The sequence below is a fragment of the Pristiophorus japonicus genome, chromosome 1 (genome assembly GCF_044704955.1).
Source record: "Pristiophorus japonicus isolate sPriJap1 chromosome 1, sPriJap1.hap1, whole genome shotgun sequence".
Taxonomy (NCBI): domain Eukaryota; kingdom Metazoa; phylum Chordata; class Chondrichthyes; family Pristiophoridae; genus Pristiophorus; species Pristiophorus japonicus.
Genome location: NC_091977.1, coordinates 127,301,858 through 127,324,961, shown reverse-complemented (window position 1 = coordinate 127,324,961; position 23,104 = coordinate 127,301,858). Strand labels below are relative to the sequence as shown.

The 23,104-nt window shown below is 45.1% G+C and overlaps 1 protein-coding gene and 1 pseudogene across 1 annotated transcript in view; one reads left to right on the top strand and one right to left on the bottom strand.

Annotated features, from left to right (window-relative positions):
• The window catches only part of LOC139265728 (GRAM domain-containing protein 2B), a 197,896-nt gene that overhangs the window by 40,816 nt on the left and 133,976 nt on the right, over nt 1–23,104 (top strand). The window lies entirely within an intron of this gene.
• Nucleotides 19,668–19,901, bottom strand: LOC139261104 (MICOS complex subunit Mic10-like; annotated as a pseudogene).

Genomic DNA, 23,104 nt, shown 5'->3' with positions numbered 1-23,104 from the left:
TTGAGGAATTGGTAGACTGAGAGCCAATGAAGGTCAGCAAGCATAGGGACAATGGGTGAGTGAGACTTGGTATATGTTAGGATATGAACAGTAGATGTTTGGCTGAGGTCCAGTTTATGTATATATGCCAATGACAAATCATGAGGGAGTTTCATCGTTACACTCCCAAGTTCTACTACTGTACTACCAGATACATACAGGGCAGTGTGAGTCAACTTCTGTAAAAAAGCAGGTAACCAGACAAATTATAAGGAGCGAATAACATCACTGAACCCGAGTAGTTACTTGCGGCAGATCTGAATTCGTAGCAATGTAGATTGAAGCTCCACAGATTTATATATGGCCCAGTAGCAAATATGCAGCTTTTCATAGTAGATGATTTACTTCTCAGGTTATTCAGTTATTTGTGTTGATAATTTTTATTGAGCAATAATATAAACAACAATGTCACATGTCGGCTACATCTGTCACATGAATAGAAAAGGAACAACCAATAAGCCTTATGCAAAGTACAAAGTGCAGGGTTTAGGTCTGTACAACAAATAAAATGTGAGGCTAATGAGACGTGGCACAACATGGGTTACTATCTAAGACAATTAAAACAGAAAATGCTTTTACCAGGCACAAGAGTTTTAAAGATATTCGCAGGGCAAGAGATGGGCAAATATCGCAATCTTGCCCATGCGAATGTCCTGGCTGCCGAAATTCGTACGATCTGTAGAATTTGACAGATCGGAAAATTGGCTTTTGCAATACCTTCCCGGGTCCGTACACAATCCATATGGACCCGGGGCAGCCTGGATTTCAGAGCCATTATGTTTGAGGAGTGTGCTTTTTATCAGAACTGAAAAATAAACAGGCATTTTAGTATGGTAGGAAAAACATAGATAAAAGAGAGGGAGGAGAGGAGGAGGAGATCAATAGATACACCCACCTCAGAGGGGAAATTCATGGGTTGAATGACCTGCAAATAAATGATGCAGACAAATAGGGGGGAAATTTTAACTTCCCCAGCCAGCAGAATTTGGGTAAATTCACTCCCAGTAAAGGAGGCCGATTAGTTAATATCGGCCATATCTCACTTTGTTCTTGACTTTCAGATGCATTACCTGCTTCGGGTCCCGCATCTACCAATCCTGTTAAAATCGACTTCATTAAAATGTTTTGGGGACAGAAGAATGTTCAAATTGTGGGGATAAATATATATATATATATATTTTAAAAAAAATAGGAGAGGTCCACACAAAGAAAATGAGAGTGAAATTTAAACAGAAAATGCGAACAAAACAAGGTACCAAGGACTGGTGAGAAAATAGAAGGATTCAAACTCTCATGTAAAATGACAAAATAATAAAGAAAATGTTTTTCTTTTCAAGAGCACGCTGATCTTTTTGTTTGATACCAATGCACAGTTTACTGTGACATTACTGAAGCAGTTTTAAACCAGGTGCTGAGGTTTAGCTCAGCAGTTGTAAAAGCCCATTTGAAAAGTAATATCAATTGAAATGATACAAACAGCTGCATTTTGTAAAGGTACACACAGCAGCCAGTGCATGCATGGTTTCATTCTTAAAAATAGATTTCCAACACAAATTTCTAGAGTTACTGAAAGATGATTCAGCACTGATAAGTAGTTGTAAACACTCAAAGGCCTCAGGCAGTCTTAATCTAGTTCCTGGTGGGAATGGGCCTACACACAAAGCTGGTCCCAATGTCGTATTAATTATGTTTATGTATCAAGATAAGGAAAGGAAATGTGTGTGATCAGGCATGTCCCTGTAGGGCCCAGGTCTATGCATTAGCTTCCAGAATAATTTACATTTGCCTTCCATATGTACCTTGTTTTCTAGAAATCAATGTAACATCTCTTTAAAGTACTGTAAGCAATCATTCTCCACTATCTCCTCTTGAATCCTACTTCTTGGAAAAATAAAACTTATGGACACCCAACCTCACCCTTCACTTCCTCAACTTGCATTGGTAATTCTTAGTTCTACCTGACCCAATCACCTCAAACACACTATCTACTTGCATGATATTCAGTCTTAAATGCCTGGATCAGACCCCCTCTAAGTCTCCATTTTTCAAATATAAATCGAAGGGGCTAGATTTTCGGCTTGGTTGTGCCTCAGTTTGCACCCCAGAGGGGTGGAAAATGGTGTTTCTAGGCGTGATGCCAGGCATCCAGCTTTTACCACCCCGCCGGAAAATTTGGCTCATGGTTTGCAGCGGCGCAAAAACTTACCACCCCACCTTCTAGTTTCACTGAGATCATGACATCAATCATTGTGCATTGCTCCGCTACCGCCCCGGATGCAAAATTCGGCCCTAAAACCTCATATACGCCCGCCCCAGGAAACATCTGAAAAGCTAGGCGATCCCAGGGTGCAGCAGGCAGTTTTCGCAGTGTACTTAAATGGAGGGATGAGGCTCCTACATCGCAGGTCATATTGACTGTAATGGTTGAGCACAGCACACTGCGTGAAGCTCCGACTTGCAAACAGCACCTTTGATTGCCATTACAGTGCCCTTACAACTTCAGTGAGAGAATTTAATGGGGGCATTACTAGTTTGACAGCGTATCATGCTTCATGCTATTGCTAGGTGGCGTCAAGATAGAAGAAGGGCTCTTGGCTATGTTGGCCCACAGATGAGGAGAGGCCGAAGATGTCTGGGGAGGAGGGCTTACCCCCACACGGGTTTACAAGACACCAACGCTCATACCGCGAGCTCTCTGATGAACAGTGTGTGAAAAGGATGTGCCTCGGAATGAAAGTGCTGACAGAGATATGCCATCTCCTACAGGCAGACCGATGCCTGGACCGCTCTGGAGGCAGCCTTTAATACTCCCCTCAACAGGTATCTGAATTCAATGTGGTGTGCTGCATGTTGCACAACTTGGCCATCATGAGGGGCCAGGCATTGCCAGTGGGGATTGCATGCCCAGCTCAGGAGGAGGAGAATGACGAAGGGGAGCCTGGCGAGGCCGGCATTGGATAGCCAGACCATCCATGGGAAAAACAGCGTGGAGATGCTGCCGGACCAAGAGTCGCACGTCGCCAGCTCATAATGGACCAGCTCTCCTAAATGGAGGAATATGAGGAATGGAGCTAATACTGGACACACTATGTGCCCCCATAAAGGCACATCGGTGAACGTTGAAATTATACACAAGATACCAATGGATGAATCATAAATTTTACTGCAACAAAGTAACAAAAACTCCCGCCACCAAAATAAAACCATACTATATATAATGTTATGTTTCAGGACACTGAGCAACAATTTAGAGACCGCATGGATGAACTACAACAATTGTACATTCCTGTCTGGCGTAAAAATAAAAAAGGGAAGGTGGCTCAACCGTGGCTATCTAGGGAAATCAGGGATAGTATTAAAGCCAAGGAAGTGGCATACAAATTGGCCAGAAATAGCAGCGAACCCAGGGACTGGGAGAAATTTACAACTCAGCAGAGGAGGACAAAGGGTTTGATTAGGGCAGGGAAAATGGAGTACGAGAAGAAGCTTGCAGGGAACATTAAGACGGATTGCAAAAGTTTCTATAGATATGTAAAGAGAAAAAGGTTAGTAAAGACAAATGTAGGTCCCCTGCAGTCAGAATCAGGGGAAGTCATAACGGGGAACAAAGAAATGGCAGACCAATTGAACAAGTACTTTGGTTCGGTATTCACTAAGGAGGACACAAACAACCTTCCGGATATAAAAGGGGTCAGAGGGTCTAGTAAGGAGGAGGAACTGAGGGAAATCCTTATTAGTCGGGAAATTGTGTTGGGGAAATTGATGGGGTTGAAGGCCGATAAATCCCCAGGGCCTGATGGACTAAATCCCAGAGTACTTAAGGAGGTGGCCTTGGAAATAGTGGATGCATTGACAGTCATTTTCCAACATTCCATTGACTCTGGATCAGTTCCTATCGAGTGGAGGGTAGCCAATGTAACCCCACTTTTTAAAAAAAGAGGGAGAGAGAAAACAGCAAATTATAGACCGGTCAGCCTGACCTCAGTAGTGGGTAAAATGATGGAATCAATTATTAAGGATGTCATAGCAGCACATTTGGAAAGAGGTGACATGATAGGTCCAAGTCAGCATGGATTTGTGAAAGGGAAAACATGCTTGACAAATCTTCTGGAATTTTTTGAGGATGTTTCCAGTAGAGTGGACAAGGGAGAACCAGTTGATGTGGCATATTTGGACTTTCAGAAGGCTTTCGACAAGGTCCCACACAAGAGATTAATGTGCAAAGTTAAAGAACATGGGATTGGGGGTAGTGTGCTGACATGGATTGAGAACTGATTGTCAGACAGGAAGCAAAGAGTAGGAGTAAATGGGGACTTTTCAGAATGGCAGGCAGTGACTAGTGGGGTACCGCAAGGTTCTGTACTGGGGCCCCAGCTGTTTACACTGTACATTAATGATTTAGACGAGGGGATTAAATGTAATATCTCCAAATTTGCGGATGACACTAAGTTGGTTGGCAGTGTGAGCTGCGAGGAGGATGCTATGAGGCTGCAGAGCGACTTGGATAGGTTAGGTGAGTGGGCAAATGCATGGTAGATGAAGTATAATGTGGATAAATGTGAGGTTATCCACTTTGGTGGTAAAAACAGGGAGCCAGACTATTATCTGAATGGTGACAGATTAGGAAAAGGGGAGGTGCAACGAGACCTGGGTGTCATGGTACATCAGTCATTGAAGGTTGGCATGCAGGTACAGCAGGCGGTTAAGAAAGCAAATGGCATGTTGGCCTTCATAGCGAGGGGATTTGAGTACAGGGGCAGGGAGATGTTGCTACAGTTGTACAGGGCCTTGGTGAGGCCACACCTGGAGTATTGTGTACAGTTTTGGTCTCCTAACTTGAGGAAGGACATTCTTGCTATTGAGGGATTGCAGCGAAGGTTCACCAGACTGATTCCCGGGATGGCGGGACTGACCTATCAAGAAAGACTGGATCAACTGGGCTTGTATTCACTGGAGTTCAGAAGAATGAGAGGGGACCTCATAGAAACGTTTAAAATTCTGATGGGTTCAGACAGGTTCGATGCAGGAAGAATGTTCCCAATGTTGGGGAAGTCCAGAACCAGGGGTCACAGTCTAAGGATAAGGGGTAAGCCATTTAGGACCAAGATGAGGAGAAACTTCTTCACCCAGAGAGTGGTGAATCTGTGGAATTCTCTACCACAGAAAAAGTTGTTGAGGCCAATTCACTAAATATATTCAAAAAGGAGTTAGATGAAATCCTTACTACTAGGGGGATCAAGGGGTATGGTGAGAAAGCAGGAATGGGGTACTGAAGTTGCATGTTCAGCCATGAACTCATTGAATGGCGGTGCAGGCTAGAAGGGCCGAATGGCCTACTCCTGCACCTATTTTCTATGTTTCTATGTTTCTAATAATATTCCTCAAATCAACAAAACTTTTTTAACGCCGTGATTTTTGGCTGGGGCGCAGAAACTTCCTTGTGTAATGCCTGATTTTACGCCACCGATCATGGAACCTCATTTTTTGCTGAATTTTGCAGACGAGGCGCAAACTTTTTCCATGAGGTATCACGACCACCCCGCCGCCATTACCGCCCAGAAATCTCAAAAGCCAAAAATCCAGCTCGAGGTGTCAAATTAATATTCATAGTTTAATGATCTCAGGATGAGAATTATCCCTGTTGCCCTTCTCCAGAGTCACAAAGTCCTTCCTTAGGTTGAGGAGTAGGAGATAAACCAGTCCACTCACTTTGTAAGGTCTTAGCTACTTCCCCCAAATTTATCGTCCTTCACAGCTTGTAGTGAGTGCTACCACGGAGCCAAGGTGTCAGCCGTGGCTCAGTGGTAGCACTCTTGCTTTGGAGTCAGAAGGTTATGTGTTCAAGTCCCACTCCAGAGACTTGAGCATATAATCTAGGTTGGCACTCCAGTGCAGTACTGAGGGAGTGTTGCACTGTTGGAGGTGCTGTCTTTCATATGAGATATTAAACCGAGACTCCACTCAGATGGATATAATAGATCCAGTAGCACTCATCGAAAATGAGTAGGGGATTCTCCCAGGTATACTGGCCAATATTTATCCCTCAGCCAAAAACAGAAGATCTGGTCATATTTTATAATTGCTCTTTGTAGGACCCTGCTATGTGCAAATTGGCTGCCATATTTCAATAGTGGTTACACTTCAAAAAGAGTATTTGAAGACCAGGCCCTCAAAACTGCCACCAAGCTCATGGTCTACAGGGCTGTAGTGATACTCGCCCTCCTGTATGGCTCAGAAACATTGACTATGTACAGTAGATACCTCAAGTCGCTGGAGAAATACCACCAATGATGTCTCCGCAAGATCCTACAAATCCTCTGGGAGGACAGACGCACCAACATTAGCGTGCTCGGCCAGGCCAACATCCCCCGCATCGAAGCACTGACCACACTTGATCAGCTCCGCTGGGCAGGCCACATAGTTCGCATGCCAGACACGAGACTCCCAAAGCAAGTGCGCTACTCGGAACTCCTTCCCGGCAAATGAGCCAAAGGTGGGCAGCGGAAACGTTGCAAGGACACCCTCAAAGCCTCCCTGATAAAGTGCAACATCCCCACTGACACCCGGGAGCCCTTGGCCAAAAAACACCCGAAGTGGAGAAAGCGCAACCGGGAGGGCGCTGAGCACCTTGAGTCTCATCGCCGGGAGCGTGCAGAAATCAAGCGCAGGCAGCGGAAAGAGCGCGCGGCAAACCTATCCCACCCACCCTTTCCCTCAATGACTATCTGTCCCATCTGTGACAGAGACTGTTGTTCTTGTATTGGACTGTACAGCCACCTAAGGACTCATTTTAAGACTGGAAGCAAGTCTTCCTCGACTCCGAGCGACTGCCTATGATGATGACATTTCAAAAGTACTTCATTGGGGCTATGAAAGGTGCTAGATAAATACAAGTCTTACTTTTTTTTCTTGTTATCATGTACAAGTTTAACTACATTGCTTGAGGCTATAATTCCAAATGTTTTATGTATTAGGTGTCCACAGCTCGCAGGTCGAATCCAGCTCAAATGCCATTTCAATGGCCTGTTGTGGTTTTACATAGCCTGCAATTCCTCATGCCAAACAACATTTTTTGGCCCCTAGACCACCTTTGGTTGTTGATGAGGCAGAAATTTGTTGCTAGCCGACACTGGCGAGTTTTTTAAAATTCACAATTGTTTTTGCTGGTCCCGATGCTCTTTGTTCTCATTCTCTCTCGTGAGCCCTGTTGCTCTTCAGGGCTCTCCTGGGATACGAACGTGTTTACCCGTGTTTCACAGGCTCACATTAGAGATGAGCACACTGGCGCTTGAATAATTTCAGTCTTCATTTACAGAAATATCAAACAGGGGAGGCCAGCCAGCATCTCCCGAGCCACGCAATTCTTTGAAGGTCCTTTGTTTGCTTTCCAACTCAATCAACTTTAATTTTTTGATGTTCAGGAGCGTATAGCCTTCTTTCCTGTGGATGTACACAAGTGGACCAATAAGTGCCAGTGCCCTGGGATTGAGGCCCTGCCAGACGAGGTATGCTATTGGGTGGTGTCAATTTTTCCCCCAGTCGAGCTTGATCAAGATGCAGGTTTGCTAAAGCATTGTCTGGGCACTTTTTGTTTGATTTGATAATTTTGTAAAGCTAACAAAAAATAACTTGGTGATTATACAGGTCTAAAAGTAAAATAAATGTTTTCTATTAATTTTATTTTGCTGATTTGGACAAGTCTTAAAAGACAAGGTGCAAAAAAGATTTACTGGAATGAGACCAGAACTGCGATTATAGTTATTAGGAAAGATTGAACAGGCTGGGGCTCTTTCTCCAGAAAAGAAAAGACAGAGGGGCGACCTGAGGTTTTTTAAGATTATGAAAGGGTTTGATAGGGTAGACATAGAGAAAATGTTTTCACTTGTGGGAGAGAAAAAAAAACTAGGGGCCATAAATATAAGATAGTCACTAATAACTCCAATAGGTAATTCAGAAGAACTTCCTTTATGCAGAGAGTGGTTAGAATGTGGACATCGCTACCATAAGGGGTAGTTAAGTTCCCTGGATTCTGGGGAGGTCCCAGGAGATTGGAAAACTGCAAATGTAATGCCCCTATTCAAAAAAGGAGGCAGACAAAAAGCAGGAAACTATAGACCAGTTAGACTGACATCTGTGGTTGGGAAAATGTTGGAGTCCATTATTAAAGAAGCAGTAGCAAGACATTTGGAAAATCAACATTTGGTCAGACAGAGTCAGCATGGATTTATGAAGGGGAAGTTATGTTTGACAAATTTGCTGGAGTTCTTTGAGGATGTAACGAACAGGGTGGATAAAGGGGAACCAGTGGGTGTGGTGTATTTGGACTTCCAAAAGGCATTTGACAAGGTGCAACATAAAAGGTTACTGCACAAGATAAAAGTTCACGAGGTTGGGGTAATATATTCGGATGGATAGAGGATTGGCTAACGAACAGAAAACAGAGAGTCAGGATAAATCGTTCATTCTCTGGTTGGCAACCAGTAACTAATGGGGTGCCACAGGGATCAGTGCTGGGAACCCAACTATTTACAATCTATATTAACGACTTGAAAGAAGGGACTGAGTGTAACATAGCCAAGTTTGCTGATAATACAAAGATGGGAGGAAAAGCAATGTGTGAGGAGGCCACAAAAAATCTGCAAAAGCACATGGACAGGCTAAGTGAGTGGGCAAAAATTTGGCAGGTGGAGTATAATGTTGGAAATTGTGAGGTCATGCACTTTGGCAGAAAAAAAATCAAAGAGCAAGTTATTATTTAAATGGAGAAAGATTGCAAAATGCCGCAGAACAGCGGGACCTGGGGGTACTTGTGCATGAAACACAAAAGGATAGTATGCAGGTACAACAAGTGATCAGGAAGGCCAATGGAATCTTGGCCTTTATTGCAAAGGGGAGAGTGATTTTATATATGCAGAATATATATATACACGCTGTGTAGTCACTGTATAGTTGCATATATAATATCACTCTCCCCCAAGTTCTTTGTGGCAATTACCTTTGCACTATATGCTCTGGCTTAGCTCTCCCAGACTTAAGTGCCAATAACCCTTGCACCTTGGCTGTGCTTTGGCTTGGCTCTCTCCCTGTTAATCCCCAAGTCCTTTTGCCACAACGTTTGGTAGTGGTTACCAATTTGGATGGTTCAATGATGCAGTGGAGGTTCCAATGGGTTCTGGGTGTGATCCATGTGTGTGTCCATGGCTATATACATCCATTTCCAGCCCCCCGCCCCCACAGTGAGATTATGCAGCAGGCCCATTACATTATCATACAGGATCAGACACAGTGTAAGCACAAAGAAAAGTTACAGTTTGTATCGTGACACCTTGGTTCAGTGATTTACATTCGTTACTTTTTGCGGTCGTGTGCCAGAATTGGGTAAATGGCATCCATGGTTCCATCATGGTAAGTACTGAGGTAGCAGTACAGGTATGCAAGGATGCAGGTTCCAGAGCAACCGGACAGGGTCCTAATCGTTCGATAGCGGCACTGCACCCCCTGTTAGCAGGGTGGGCTTGGTTCGCTCACCTAGCCAGGACTCAGGGCCTTTGCCATTGCCAACTGGTGGGCAGAGCCAAGATGTGTGTGGCCTCCCTGTCCTCCTTTGAGTACTACAAAATCTTCTGCCTGCTCTCTAACGGTGTTGGGAACCTGGCTGTGCCAAGGCCTGTTTGGGGAACTCGTTGGTTCTGACCTTTCTCTCCCGGACATGGCCGAGGTAGCGACTGGGACTGGGGGCTGCGCCGTCTCCACCCGGGTGGGGGGCAACGGCGGCCGACTGCGCGTATTGGCGCCGTTTTCGTTTCCAGGTCCGTGGCGAATAGTGCCATCGGGTGCCTGCAGCGTGGAATAGACCTGGAGCAGGGTATCAGGATCAGTGCCTTCCCCCTCCTGAGGTCACTGGCCTATAACTTGTAGGGGCACCTGGGACAGGGCATCAGGATTAGTGCCTTTACCCTCCCAAATTTGCTCGCTTGCTACTTTTGGGGACACTCTATTCCTGACATCTCGCAACAACATTTTGTTCTTTGCATTAGGAATAGTGCCAACATCTCGCAACAACATTTTGTTCACAATCTTAATCGGTTCGTTACATTGATTGCAAATGCATATAATATCTCTAAGTTCAATTGATTGCAGGTCTCCTTTACGACAACCCTGCTGGCTTTACCCCAATCAAATCCTGTGTTAGACACCACGTGTAGGTCCCTCAGCATTGCACCTCGTGATATGGCCGTGGCCATCTTATTTTTCAGCCACGCTGCAGCAGGGACGCCATCTTGCCTCGGTCCTCGAGGTCAACTGCCTTGATCCTTCTCTCCCGCGATTCTGCCACAAAAGCTGGAAGAGTTCCTGTGAATTCGATTTTCTTCCGCAGGAGTCCTGCCACTGGAGCCGGGAAGGTACCTTTAGGTTGTTCCGGTCGGATCATTGCCACACAGTCGTGAAGGACGGTCTGTGCCTCAGGTGCTACACTGGTCTGTTCTCTGCTGCCTGGCCCAAGCAAAGATGAGGTTTTGCTCTGGCCAAATCATCATACTCCTCGCTGGATTCAAAGTCATCTACTGACTCCTCTGCTAGACGGTGAGTTGTATTTTTTACACAAACGCTGGAGGTGGCCCTTCATGTTACAGGCTTTGCATACGTACTCAGCAAACCGACACTGGTGAGCCCTATGGTTTCCTCCACAACACCAGCATGGTGCTAATCGATTAGCACCCCTCGGTGGACTCTGAGTTCTGGAACCCTGAGGTTTGTGCTCTCTGCCCTGGGCAGAGCCACGTTCTACAGTCTTGCCTGTGAAAGGTACCGTTCTGTGTACAGTACTTGCCTGGTTTGAGTCCACAGGATGAATAATTTGCTTGGTGCTGCAGGTCGAGGTCATGAACGCCTGACTGATGCTGATGGCCTTCTGCAGGTCGCCCGTAGTGTGGGCTTGTGAAGAAGGCCCTCGTGGCCAATTCCCATAAAGGAAATGTCTCGCAATGCTTCATTGAGGTGCATGCCAAAATCACATGATGCCGCAAGTCTCCTGAGGTCGGCAGCATATTTTGCAATCTCCTGGCCCTCAGGTCTGCGGTGAGTGTAGAATGTGTCTGGCCATGAGGATGCTCTGTTTTGGTTTTAGTTAGTCACAAATTAGTTCAGTCAGTTCATCTCATGTCTTATCCTTGGCCTTTGTGGGTGCCAGCAAGTCCCTGACGAGGCGGAAGACCTCGAGCCCACAACTGGTCAGCAGTATAAACCTGTGCTTCTCCGCCAATGTGACCGACTCCCCTGCCAGGTCATTTGCCACGAAATATTGCTTGCGCCTTTCCGTGAAGGCATCCCAATCATCACCCTCTGCGAAGTCTTTTAGTGTGTCATAAGTAGCCATAATCATGTGAAAGTCCGTATTCTCATCGCCAGTTGTTATGTCTGAAATGCACTTATGAATGACTTCACGAGGCAATATGTTGTATTCAAACTGTAGTGACCTTGGTCCTTTATTCGTAACTCAAGTGTCTGGCACAAGCATGGTGGGCACCCTTTTATACTGGGCGCTGCACACCTGTGCAGGTGACCCTCAGGTCTCCCACCACAGTGCCCTCTGGTGGACAGCTTCTGCCATAGGGGCAGGAAACCCCAGTCTCCACCAGTTGCACCCTCTAGTGGTACCAGCATAGTATATACACAGTGTAAACCTTATTGATAGTACATCAGGTAACAAGTCTCCATCTGGGGAGAGCTAAGCCAGAGCACATAGTGCAAAGGTAATCGGCACAAAGGACTTGGGGGAGAGTGATGTTATATATGCAACTGTACAGTGACTATACAGAGAGTATATCTATAGTCTGCATATATAACACTATCCACTGTTGGAATATTGTTAGTGTCCTCTACCTTAAAGACTGATACAAAATATATGTTCAGAGTTACTGCCATCTCCATGTTCCCCATTACTAGTTCCCCGGTCTCGTCCTCTAAGGGACCAACATTTACTTTAGTCACCCTTTTCCTTTTTATATACCGATAGAAACTCTTGCTATCTGTTTTTATATTTCGTGCTAGTTTGCTTTCATAGTCTATCTTCACTTTCTTAATCATTTTTTTAGTCATTCTTTGCTGGCTTTTAAAAGCTTCCCAATCTTCTGTCCACCCACTAGTTTTGGCCACTTTGTATACTCTTGTTTTTAAATTGGATACCGTCCTTTATTTCTTTAATAAGCCATGAGTGGCTATCTTTTCTCTTACACCCTATACTCCTCACTGGAATATATTTTTCCTGAGAGTTGTGAAATATCTCCTTAAATGTACACCACTGTTCATCAACCGTCCTACACTTAAGTCTATTTTCCCAGTCCACTTTACCCAACTCTGCCCTCATACCTTCATAGTCTCCTTTATTTAAGCTTAGAACGCTGGTTGGGGATCCAACTTTCTCACCCTCCATCTGAATGTGAAATTCAATCATTTTAAAAGATACTGGGCACGGGGCCCCCTTCCACCCACTAGATGCAGTACAGGCCACCTCCTCTCTATGGACTGCACTAACGCCTCAACAGCCGCTGCAGAGAAGCGGCGTGCTCTCTGTCTTCCCTCCTGCTGTGCCATCTCTCCAGCTGTGATGGAAGTGGGCCGGTGCATCTGCGCATGTGCAAAGGAAATCGCCGCACCCTAATGTTTCGCCTGCGCCCGGGAAGATTGGAACGCATCTGCACATGCGCGAAATTTAAATAATTTTAAATGCCGCGATTTTCGGCTGTGTCAGAAAAACTTCCTTGTGTAACACCTGATTTTGCGCCCACAATCATGGATCCTCACTTTATGCCAAATGTTGCGGATGAGGACGTAAACTTTTTCCAGGTGGTAGCAGGACCGCCCTGCCATCATTGCCGCCCTGAAATATCAAAAGCCAAAAATCCAGCCCATTGTGCTAGAAGCTGACCTCGTCAACAAAACTGGCCACATCCCCAGATTGAATTAATCACCATTGCGAGTTTCCGCTATTGCGTCCATTTGCAGGCCTTCAAGGAGGCTCTTAAAATTAAGCTATTCTGTTTTTTTTTAAAGGCACAAAGACACTAATAGGTTTGTTTTAAAACTTTTAAATATTTTTTTCATTTACTAAGAAACTGACTGCTGTGCACCAATGTAACCAGCAAATGGTTCTGTATAGCTTTTAAGTAATTTCCAATTATTTTACAATGTATTACTTACAGGTGGTGAACCAGACACTCCAATTAAAAATGCGTATTTTTTGTGCTAACCCATTGTCAGCTGTATTAATAAAACTGTACCAGGTTACTACTATTAAATAGAACAAGGAATATTTTTGAATGCAAATATTTAAAGAAAGACTTGCATTTATATAGTGCCTTTCATGACCACCAGACGTCTCAAAGCACTTTATAGCCAATGAAGTACTTTTGGAATGTAGTCACTTTTGTAATATGGGAAATACGGCAGCCAACTGGCGCACAGCAAGCTCCCACAAACAGCAATGTGATAATGACCAGATAATCTGTTTTTGTTATGTTGATTGAGGAATAAATATTGGCCAGAACACCGGAGATAACTCCCCTGCTCTTCTTCGAAAAAGTGCCAAGGGATCTTTTACGTCCTCCTGAGAGAGCAGACGGGGCCTCGGTTTAACATCTCATCCAAAAGATGCACCTTTGACAGTACAGCACTCCCTCACCATTGCAGTGGAGTGTCAGTCTAGATTTATGTGCTCAAGTTCCTGCAGTGGGACCTGAGCCCACAACCCTGTGACTCAGAGGTGTGTGCTACCCACTGAGCCACAGCTGAAAGCTTTAAAAAAAAAATACATTCTAAAACGCTGTCCAATTGCACTGGTTCATGGAAGATTTTATGTTTGGTGATATATAAATAAGTTGAGTAGAAACATGAGCAATAGAAGCACTTTGTAAAACTACCACTATTTTTAGCGCAATTTGCGCCCAGATTGTCGATTGCAGTAATACCACCCCCATCGTCTCATAAATCATGAGATAAACTCTTAGGAATCATGATATTTGGTAAGAAATCATGAGTTGCTATTTTATCCCACCCTAACCCCTCACTGACCTATAGTCCCGGACAGGAAGAGCATTCCGCGAGCTTTGCTCCTGAACAAGAAGTACATTCAGCTGTCACTAACTGATTATTGATATAATGTCACAAGAGATAGAAGCAGGAATAGGTGGATCAGTTGCCCCGCTGTTCTATCACTCACAGGTTGGCCTCTTTCTGGAACAAACCTCCTACAGCCCTACAACTATTTTTGTCGACAACATTAAAGGGAGGCACATTCCAAACACTTTCAAACAAGTGCCCACTTGTTTTTTTTTTTTGAGGGCACCAAGAACACAAATTATACAAGTGCCCCCACGAGGAGGCCTTCTGATCTGCCCGCTCCTCTCTGCACAGGGTGCCCAAAGATCAGGAGTGTGGGACGGAAGTGCAACCAGAATTTGAGGAGCAGCCCCTTCAGATATTGGAAGAGGGGCTGCAACCTCGCACACTCAATAAAAATGTGGAACACGGACTCCTCTGGACCGCAGAAATTACAGGCGGCCTGGGAGCCCATGAACCGACTTTAAAAATTATTGCATGGGACTACCCTCCATGCTAAGTCTGCAATAAATAAGGGGAGGACTCCTGCATAGAGAGCACTCCACTGGGGACCCGTGCCTCCTCCGGACGGCAAGATGGTGCACGATGGCGTGTCCCTCCAGCCCTACAATCCTCCAAGAGCACTGCGCTCCACTAAGTCGGGCCTCTTGCCCATTCCCGATTTTAAATCACTCCACCTGTTATGTGTGTAAACTTTATAATAGTGTAAGACTTGCCACCAGGGGGCGCACTTGTTGGAGACCCAAGGGCCACCTGCACACCCCGTACAAGTAAGTATAAAAGGCTGTCTGCCATGCTGCTTCAGTACTCTGGAGTTTGATTAAAGAGACTAAGGTCACATTAGTTTGAGTTTACAGCATACAGTCTTGTGGAGTTATTCTGCACATAACAATTGGCGACGAGTAACAGATCACGAACTTTCAAGCGGTTATGGCTTCCATTGGTATTCTTGAGAGATTTGTTAAGGGTGATGATTGGGAAGCCTTCATTGAGCATCTTGACCAGTACTTCATGGCCAACGAGTTGGATACGAACAGTAACGCGGTCAAGCGCAGGGCGATTCTCACCATTTTTGGGTCCACGATATATGGCCTCATCAAAAATCTGCTAGCACCGACGAAGCCAACGGACAAGACATATGCAGAGTTGTGCACCTGGTTTGGGTACACCTCAAGCCGAAGAAGAGCATCTTAATGGCCAGGTATCGCTTTTATACAGATCATCGCATCGAGGGCCAGGACGTGGCGAACTAAGACGCCTTGTGGGAGCGTGCGAATTTGCTGGATTTTTGGGGGAAATGTTGCGGGACTTTTTCGTGCTTGGAATCGTCCACGAGGTCATTCTTCGCAAACTGTTGTCTGCCGAAATCCCTAGATCTAAGCAAGGCCATCACGATAGCCCAGGCTTTCATGTCCACGAACGATAACACTAAGCAGATATCTTCTCAGCATCGAAGCTCACCGGCAAGTACTGTGCATAAAATAACGCCTTCAGCAGGCAGAACTGTACATGGCAGGGCCTACACGCCCGCAGAGGCCAGACCTAGGATGACTCAGAGTCCACCGTGCGGTGTGAATGCGAATCCATCAACACCATGTTGGTGCTGCGGGGGTAATCATCGGGCCCATCAATGTCGATTCAAGCACTACGTGTGCAAAGGCTGCGGAACAATGGGGCACATCCAGCGAATGTGCAAACATGCTGCGACTCACCATGTGGCAGAGTCATCAGATGACCAATCCGGCGCGGATCACGCTGAACGAGTAAGAGAGGCTACTCAACCCGAGGCTGAAGAGGAAGTGTATGGAGTACATACCTTCACCACAAAAAGCCCTCCAATAATATTGAAAGTCAAATTAAACAGCATTCCAGTTTCCATGGAATTGGACACGGGGGCGAGTCAGTCAATTATGAGCCAGAATGCTTTTGAGAAACTGTGGAGCAACAAGGCATAAAGGCCAAAACTAAGCCCAATTTATACAAAGCTGCGCATTTACACCAAAGAGCTCATACCAGTCATTGGCAGTGCGACAGTGAAGGTATCGTACGATGGAGCTGTGCGTGATTTATCACTATGGATTGTACCAGGCGATGGCCCAACGCTGTTTGGCAGAAACTGGCTAGGAAAGATCCGATGGAACTGGGATGACATCAAAGCACTGTCTTCGGTGGATGACTCCTCGTGCACTCAAGAGCTAAACAAATTCCCGTCGCTATTTGAGCTAGGCATCGGCAACTTCACAGGAGCCAAAGTGCAGATCTATCTAATCCCTGATGCACGACCCGTTCATCACAAGGCCCAAGCGGTTCCATATATGATGCGGGAGAAAGTAGAGATCGAACTGGACAGACTTCAACGAGAGGGAATTATATCGCCAGTCAAGTTCAACGAGTGGGCCAGTCCAATTGTTCCAGTGTTGAAGAGCGATGGCACGGTCAGAATCTGCGGCGACTACAAGATAACGATCAACTGAGTCTTGTTACAGGACCAGTACCTACTACCCAAAGCGGAGGGTCTGTTCGAAACGTTAGCAGGGGGTAAGTCGTTCACCAAGCTGGATCTAACCTCTGCTTACATGACACAGGAGCTGGTTGAATCTTTGAAAAGATTGACGTGCATCAACACGCATAAAGGACTGTTCATATACCACAGCTGCCCTTTTGGGATTCGCTCGGCTGCTGCCATCTTCCAGAGGAAGATGGAAAATCTGCTGAAATCGGTTCCGCGCACCGTTGTGTTTCAAGACGACAGCCTGATCATTGGTCGTGACACCATCGAACACTTGCACAACCTGGAAGAGGTTCTAAAGTGACGAGACAGAGTGGGACTCAGGCTAAAACGCTCCAATTGTGTTTTCCTGTTGCCAGAGGTCGAATTTTTGGGGAGAAAGATTGCGGCAGAAGGCATCAGACCCACAGACTCGAAGACAGAGGCCATCAAGAATGCACCCAGACCACAGAATGTGACGGAGCTGCATTCGTTCCTGGGACTCCTCAACTATTTTGGTAACTTTCTACCTGGGTTGAGTACTTTGCTGGAACCTTTGCATTTATTGCTACGCAAGGGTGATGACTGGGTTTGGGGTAAATCTCAAGCGACAGCCTTCGATAAGGCCAGAAACTTGCTATGTTTTAACAAGTTACTTGTATTGTATCATCCGTGTAAACGTTTAGTACTAGCTTGTGATGCATCTTTGTATGGTGTTGGTTGTGTGTTACAGCAAGCCAATGTGTCAGGCAAACTGCAACCGGTTGCATATGTGTCCAGAAGTTTATCTAAGGCTGAAAGAGCCTACAGTATGGTTGAGAAAGAAGCATTAGCATGAATACACGGGGTTAAGCAAATGCATAAATACCTATTTGGACTCTGGTTCGAGCTCAAAACCGACCATAAACCGCTTATTTCCGTGTTTTCAGAAAGCAAAGGTATTAACACCAATGCTTCGTCCCTCATCCAAAGATGGGCACTAACATTATCTGTGTATGACTATGTAATCCGCCACAAACCAGGCACTGAGAACTATGCTGATGCCCTCAGTCGGCTACCATTGCCCACCATCGGGGTGGAAATGGCGCAACCCGCAAACTTGCTTCTGGTCATGGATGCTTTTGAGAGCGAGGGGTCACCCATCACTGCTCGTCAGATCAGACCTGGACCAGCCAGGATCCTGTACTATCACTTGTAAAAAAGTTGCATCTGCAATGGGAGCTGGTCGGCTGTTCCCGGTGAAATGCAAGGTGAAATTAAGCCATTTCACCGACGCAAAGATGAAATGTCCATCCAGTCGGATTGTCTCTTATGGGGTAATCACATGGTTTCACCAAAAAAAGGCAGGGAAACCTTTATATGCGACATACACAGTCCCCACCCAGACATAGTCATGATGAAGGCTATCGCCAGGTCGCATGTTTGGTGGCCCAGCATTGACTTGGAATTGGAGTCATGCGTACACCAATGTAACACTTGCTCACAGTTGAGCAATGCACCAAGGGAGGCCCCACTGAGTCTGTGATCATGGCCCTCCAAACCGTGGTCCAGCGTCCACGTAAATTTTGCTGGCTCCTTTGCAGGAAAGATGTTCCTAGTATCAGTGGACGTCATCATGTACGTCCACTGCCACCATTGAAAGCCTCTGGGCCATGTTCGCCACCCATGGTTTGCCCGACGTCCTTGTTAGTGACAATGGGCCATTTTTCACCAACAAGTTCATGACCCGCAATGGCATCAAACATGTCAGGTCTGCCCCGTTTAAGCCCGCATCCAACGGTCAAGCGGAACAGGCAGTCCAAACTATCAAGCAGAGCTTGAAACACGTGATGGACGGTTTGAAGAGGACATTACCATCATTGATCCACTAACACACACCCAACCAGCAATCGACCTCGCTGTCAATCACGAGGATGAACCCACCATGCCCGACAGTCTGACCAGACCAGCTGCGCTGCAGTGCAGCAATGATCCGATCAACTCACCCATGCCAGGACTTCAACTCAGGCAATCAACCCGGGAACGAAGAGCCCCGGATCGCCTCAACTTGTAAATAACTTGTATCTAAGACTTTGGGGGGAGTGATGTTATATATGTAAACTTTATAATAGTGTAAGACTTGCCATCAGGGGGCGCACCTGTTGGAGACCCAAGGGTCACCTGCACACCTCATGCAAGTAAGTATAAAAGGTTGTCTGCCATGCTGCGTCAGCACTCTGGAGTTTGATTAGAGACTAAGGTCACATCAATTTGAGCTTACAGCACACAGTCTTGTGGAATTATTCTGAACATAACACCATCATTGATAGTTGTGTCTTCAGCTGCCCTGGCCTTAAGCTCTGGAATTCCCTCCCTAAACCTCTCCTCCTCTCTCTCGTCCTTTAAGGCGCTCCTTAAAACCTACTTCTTTGACCGAGCTTTTGGTCACCGCGTGGCTCTTTGTCAGCCGGCATAGACACGATGGGCCGGAATGTCCTCCTTCTGTGCTGTAAATTTCTATGTTTCTATGCACTAATATCTCCTTTTTTGGCTCAGTGTCAAATTTGTTTGATAATCGCTCCTGTAATGCACCTTGGGAAGTTTTACTACTTTAAAGGCATGCAAGTTATTGTTGCTGTTATCGATTATAGCCAATTAATTTCTTTTTTTGCGATGACATAACCTGTAAGCCAGTGTTCCAACACTCTTCAATGTACCAGTGTAATTAAACCATAACAGACCAGGAAAGATTGAAATTAGGTGTTAAAATGGCTCGTTAATTTATTGGAACATTGTTTGTGCCACAAGCAAAAACAAAATATAAACCCATATGGCAACAATGGCTACAATCCAACTGCATATGTAAAATTTTTCCACAGTCAGTAGATTATTATTTGAATAAATTGATGATTCTCATGCACAGGTTTGAGAAGTGAAATTAAATACAGCACAGTAATAAGAATTTGTATTACAAGCACACATGCTGAATTGATCTGCAGGAAACTGGTACTGTACAGTAAGTACAGAGTTTGAGAAAATCATCCTAAGGCGACTGTTCTTTGACAAACTTTCCATGCAGAAGATATGGAGACTATAAATCATTCTGGCAGTTAGCATAGGCCATTCTTAAACAGATTCCTGCACTAAAGGTAATAGGCCATATGTGCCGCTTAAAAATGACAACAGAAAATACAATTCCTAAGCCAAGGGCAACACCTAATTTCACCACCGTGTTCGCCATGCACCATTCCACCTTCTTACTAACTTAAGCCTCCATCAGCTTACACTGCCCTGTAACTGTTCAACCTTCCCAAGGGCAATTAGCAATGGGCAATAAATGCTGGCCTTGCCAGCAATGCCCACATCCCAGAAATGAATTTAAAAAAAGGTACTTTTGCGGACTGACCACCCCCGCTCCATAATCCCCCACTAATCCCTGTATTGTAGTGTGGAACCAAGGGATGATCTTTGGGCCACTCTTCCCACCCCCGCTCCCCCAAACCCCCGACCCTGCAGAGGTGGCTCGATAGGTCCAGGTATCCCAGGCCCAGACTCAGGCTTGGCCCAGGTCGCTTGCTCTAATTTAAAAATTGCACTTGCTCTTGCCACTGCCCCTCAGTTTTGCTGCCGTGAACTGCTGACCATACCCTAGTCACTCACTCACTTAGAGGCTGCTGCCATTTCTAACAGCCTGAGAAAAGGCCATTCCCCACCAAACGACAAATCACCTATATTTCTGCACATGCACAAATTGGTGGATTTTTTTTAAACTGAGAGATTTAGAGTGTGTGAAGCTTTATTTCCTCTGAAATCATGAGAGTTGGCAATACTACTATTGTACCCAATGTGGAAATTCATGGTCAATACATCATGTAAAGCTCTAGGGGTACGGTAGTATAGTGGTTATGTTACTGGACTAGTAATCCTGAGGTCTGGACTAATAATCCGAAGATGCGAGTTAAAATCCCACCATGGCATTAAATAAATCTGGAATTAAAATGCTAGTATCAGTAATGATGGCCATCAAATTATTGGATTGTTGGAAAAACCCATCTGGTTGACTACTGTTCTTTAGGGAAGGTAATCTGCAGTCATTACCCTGTCTGGCCTATATGTGATTCCAGACCCACAGCAATGTGGTTGACTCTTAACTGCCCTCTGAAATGGCCTAGCAAGCCACTCATTTATACCAAACCGCTACAACAAAGTCAGCACTGTGGAAGTACCTTCAGCACATGGACAAGAAGGCAGCTCACCACCATCTGCTCAAGGGCAATTAGGGATGGGCAATAAATGCTGGCCTTGCCAGCGACGCCCACATCCTGTGAATGAATAAAAAAAACTCAAAATACATACTACAGAAGTGAAAAATGACACTGGTAATTTCATATTATAAAAATAGATTGCTACAAAATGAAACAAAGTTTTGATAGTTTGGATGTTACATTGTTTGCCAGGTCCGTCATCAGATACTGCTTATGCAAAGGAGCTCTCCTTTGACTATATACCCATTGAATGCTTTCTTTGGTTCTATTTGAATTGGAGTATGGTGAAAACATTGGGGGTATCAATCTCATGAAGTACTTAGGGCCAAATCAGATACTTAATCCAAGCTCATTCACTGGTTATAGCATACAGATGCAGCTCACTACTCCAAAATTATGGACACCCCTGCTTTATGGGAAAAGGAATCCTAGCTTTGACCACAGTGGCAATCCATTCAATATCTTCCACCTCACCCCTTGCAAGCTTGCAGTTTTTACAATTACCCTCTGCTTCCTTCCCTTTTGCCAATATGTAATCCCACTCGATCACTTACACTTGATGCTCACCGACAAGATGTCATTTGCTTACTCTTGTCAATTTGTTGGACAAGATCTACCCCTTCTAAAGCCGCAGTGGACATCCTTTATTGGGTTATTTTCATGCTGCCATTCCTTCATTTTGTTTTTGATGATTGGAAAACTGATAAAATCAATCACTGAAGTCAGGTTAAATGAATTTATATTATATATAAATTAACCTATAGTTGCCAAGTATTAACTATATCACTCTTTATGAACATGGGACTTACACTTGTCTATTGGGTCTAGAAATTGGGCCACATAGTGCCCATTTTTCAGGTGCTACAATGGCCTCCTACGTCCCCAAAATGGCAGGTAGGAAGCACGCATACACTTCTGACCAGAAGTGCGCCACCCGCCATATTGGGCAAGGACAAACAAGAGGCTTCCTTTACCTACGACTGAAGGAAACGTTAGGCACTTTGCATAATGCCTGTTTCAGGTTTCTGCCACAACACTGCGCTGACGTTGTCAGCACCAAGTGTGGTTCAATTACATCTACTTCATGAACAGTGTTGGGTCACACTCAGGAACAAAGTCTAGAAAGCAACTGCCTCTTGTAGGCTTCCTGAAGCACTCATACTTCATGTGTTTAGTGTCAGAACGAAGCTGAGACAGCTTCACAAAGACGCTAAACCCAGCATGTAAATCGAAACTGATTCTCTGGAGTGGAGTGGAGTGGAGAGAGATTTGTTGCTCCAGGAAGTCTTGCTTTACTTCATTCTGGTGTCAGGGCCTAATCTAACACTGGATTCAGGCTGTATTTACACTATAACTGCAGTGTACCCCTCACAAGTACACTTGTAGTTTGAAGCATCCAGAGTCCGGAAGCAGTCATAAACTGCAATGACAAGCTCAGAATATAGAACTGTTTAAAGAGACTGGGATCTTTACATGGGCAATTCTAGGACATAGATAGATAATTAACAGAATAATGTTGTTACAAAATTTGGGTCTTGCCTTAGACATTCTCTCAGGTACAGCCTTCTGCAAGCATCTAAGTGTTTCAGGTTTAAGGGAGTCCCCTTACTACCCAATGTCTAACCATGCGATAGCATTACACCCCTGGGTTACAATACTATCCTTTTGTGATCTGAACTAGATATTTATGTCTTTTGCACATGTACCCTTTCAATTTCAGTGACGATGAATCAAGCAAACAGTTGGTGAGGTGAGGCCAGATACAAATTGTTAAGCTGCACATGAACATAGAGAGTAAGTGTTGTGATTGGATACACATTTCAATCAATTTATCTTCACATAAAATACAAAGTAATGGACAAGCTGCACTGCCCCTCGTTAGTGACTCATCTTTCTTGACTTAAAATAATTTCTAACAACTCTCTGGATTCAAAGTTCTCATGCTTTTGTTGGGCCTGACTGTCATACCTGATTGACTACTTGTGTCTCCAGGGGTGATCTGGGTCTTGTGCATTAATCAGGTAAGCAGTGGGCCGAACATACATGGCGGCCACCCGGTGGAGTCAGCAGGAAACATTGGTCCATTTTGCATCAGGTCCTCATTATAAATTGGACAACGAGCTGCCAGCATGAAACACGTTCCCCAAAAGGTAGCTTGCCAATCGGAATCGGGAAATCAGCCAAATGTGAAGGGTTTGCAGCAGCACCTTAAAGA